The sequence below is a fragment of the Geospiza fortis genome, unplaced genomic scaffold (assembly GCF_000277835.1).
Source record: "Geospiza fortis unplaced genomic scaffold, GeoFor_1.0 scaffold134, whole genome shotgun sequence".
Classification (NCBI taxonomy): Eukaryota; Metazoa; Chordata; class Aves; order Passeriformes; family Thraupidae; genus Geospiza; species Geospiza fortis.
The window spans coordinates 2,681,517-2,683,820 of record NW_005054396.1 but is presented as its reverse complement, the minus strand read 5'-3'; the positions used below and the strand labels follow the sequence as shown (position 1 = coordinate 2,683,820).

The window sequence follows — 2,304 nt, the reverse complement described above, 5'->3', positions numbered from 1 at the left end:
TAACACAGGATTTATGCTGTAACAGCTGCTACATTTTTGCTATAGGGTAAGTCCCTGTACAAAACACTCACCAGGATGCAGCTGAGGAGAAACTTGGAGAAATTGTTATGAATAATCCTCCAGAAACATCTACGTTTAGCAACAGTGTCTTGTTGCTAGGTATGGAGAGTTCCATGAGAGCCTTTGAAAGTCATTAGTTTGCTTGAGAGGAGCAGTTCTCATTTTATTAGTAAGGACACTCACAGCCCTCTAATATATCTGCTTGTGCTTTCTGGGCCACAAAACAGGCTCAGAAACTTTGAAGCTGGGCAGATGGATCCAGCTCTGTCACAACAAATGGCATCAATTTTCTGCATTGCTGTGTGGGATGGGTTGACCCTGGTCACATGCCAGGTGTGTACCAAAGCTTCTCACTCCTCTCCAGAGCTGGACAGGGGAGAGAAAATATAACACAGGAAGGTTCATGTGTTGAGATATGGATTGGGAGAGATCACTCATCAAACATCATGGGCAGTACAGGCTGTAGGTAGAGATATGAATTGAATTTGTGACACTAACCAAATCAGAGCAGGATTATGAACCCTTAAGAACACCTTCCCCTCACCCCTCCCTCCTTCCCAGCTCTACCTCCTACTCCAGCAGTGCAAGGAGACAGGGAATGGGGTTATGGTCAGTTTCACTGACCATAACCCCCATTCCTGTGAATCACCGGTGGTTTCTTTGGTTGCTCAGGGAGGAATTGTTTCTCCATGCCACTGTGGGGGCCTTCCCACAGGAGACAGTTCTCTGCAAACTTCCAGCCTGAGTCCATCTCATGAGCAGCTGCTGAAAACTGCTGCAGTGTGAGTCCATCCCATGGGCAGCAGTCCTCCCGAAACCACTGCAGAGTGGGGTCACTCTTGCATGGGGTGCAGTCCCTCAAGGACAGGCTGCTCTAGCGTGGTCTCCTCTCTCCATGGGCCTCCCACAGGGTCACAGCCTCTTCTGAGGCACCCCCAGCTCCTCCACAGGCTGCAGGTGGATCTCTGCATCCCCATGGATCTCCATGGGCTGCAGGGCCCAGCTGCCTCACCATGGTCTGAACCACAGGCTGCAGAGGAATCCCCCCAGCTCTGGTGCCTGGGGTACCTCCTGCCCTGCCTTCTCCACTGACCTTGGTGTTTGCAGAGTTGTTCCTCCCATATGTTCTCACCCCACTCTTCTCTGGCAATTATACCTGCACAATAACTGTTTTTTTCTTTCTTCTTAAATGTATTACCACAATTTCTGATTGTCCCAGGCTTGCCAGTGGCAAGTCTGTCTTTGGAGCTGCCAAGGCTTGTCTCTGCCATGTCTCTGACATGGTGGAGGCTTCTAGCAGCTTCTCACAGAAGCCACCCCTGCAGCCGCACTGCTACTGAAACCCGGCCATTCAAACCCAGTACACTGTCTGAATAGTGTTTAGCAGCCTCTTCACCCCTGCTTATCACTTCATTTATAGAAATGAGCTGTCCCCATTGCCTTTTAAAAGTGATTCAGTTTTGCTTTGTTCATCTGACTTGTTGCAGTTCCAGTAGATCTTTTCTTTTTGCTAGTGAGGAGCTTCAATTTTACTACTTTTATTTTGTAGTGGAGAGTCACACAAAAATGGATTACTTAGTAACTTTAACAAAAATGTAGAATGTGAGATGGGTGATCCTCTCTGACATTGTATTTCTCTAATATATACACCTCTCATGATACACATGGAATGGATAGTAAAATTAAACATCTTTGTCTAAGAATTTAGAAATCAGAGGTGAAAAATATGCACTCAGTAACTTAGTATTGGCTTTAGCAGCAAAGGGATGTCGTTTATGGATAATACCCCTAAAAGCTTGTGAATGCTGAATGGGATGTTATAAATGATCAAATCGGCAGCCAAATTTATAAGAAAATTTTACAATGATTTATTACATCGTTAACAAAAATAGAATTTCGAAAAAAAACCCCACCATAGCCAAGGCAGCGTCAACCCTGGGTATTGGCGCTGGGTGAACCGACATCCGACCGAGAACGTGTCAGTGTCTCCCCAGTGGTTCACCCCGACTGCTTCATGCAGCGAGCTTATATACAGTTTATTCTGCCTGAGGCAGAAGTGACCAAATGTTCCTTTGTGTCTCTTCACATGTAGAACTGGGGCCATACATGTGCAGGAATAGACAAAAGTAAGTCCAGGTGTCTAGATGGATGTCTGAACACTTCGGAAGAGTCTGCATTCACATGTAGCAGAGTGGCACAGGTGCTTGAGTGTGGTAGATGCAATCTCCCAGGTGCAGGTCCCTC

General features: G+C 46.6%; 1 protein-coding gene across 1 annotated transcript in view; it reads left to right on the top strand.

Moving 5' to 3' along the window:
* Window positions 1–2,304, top strand: part of PCSK2 (proprotein convertase subtilisin/kexin type 2) — a 108,915-nt gene that overhangs the window by 43,282 nt on the left and 63,329 nt on the right. The gene's annotated exons all lie outside the window — the stretch shown is intronic.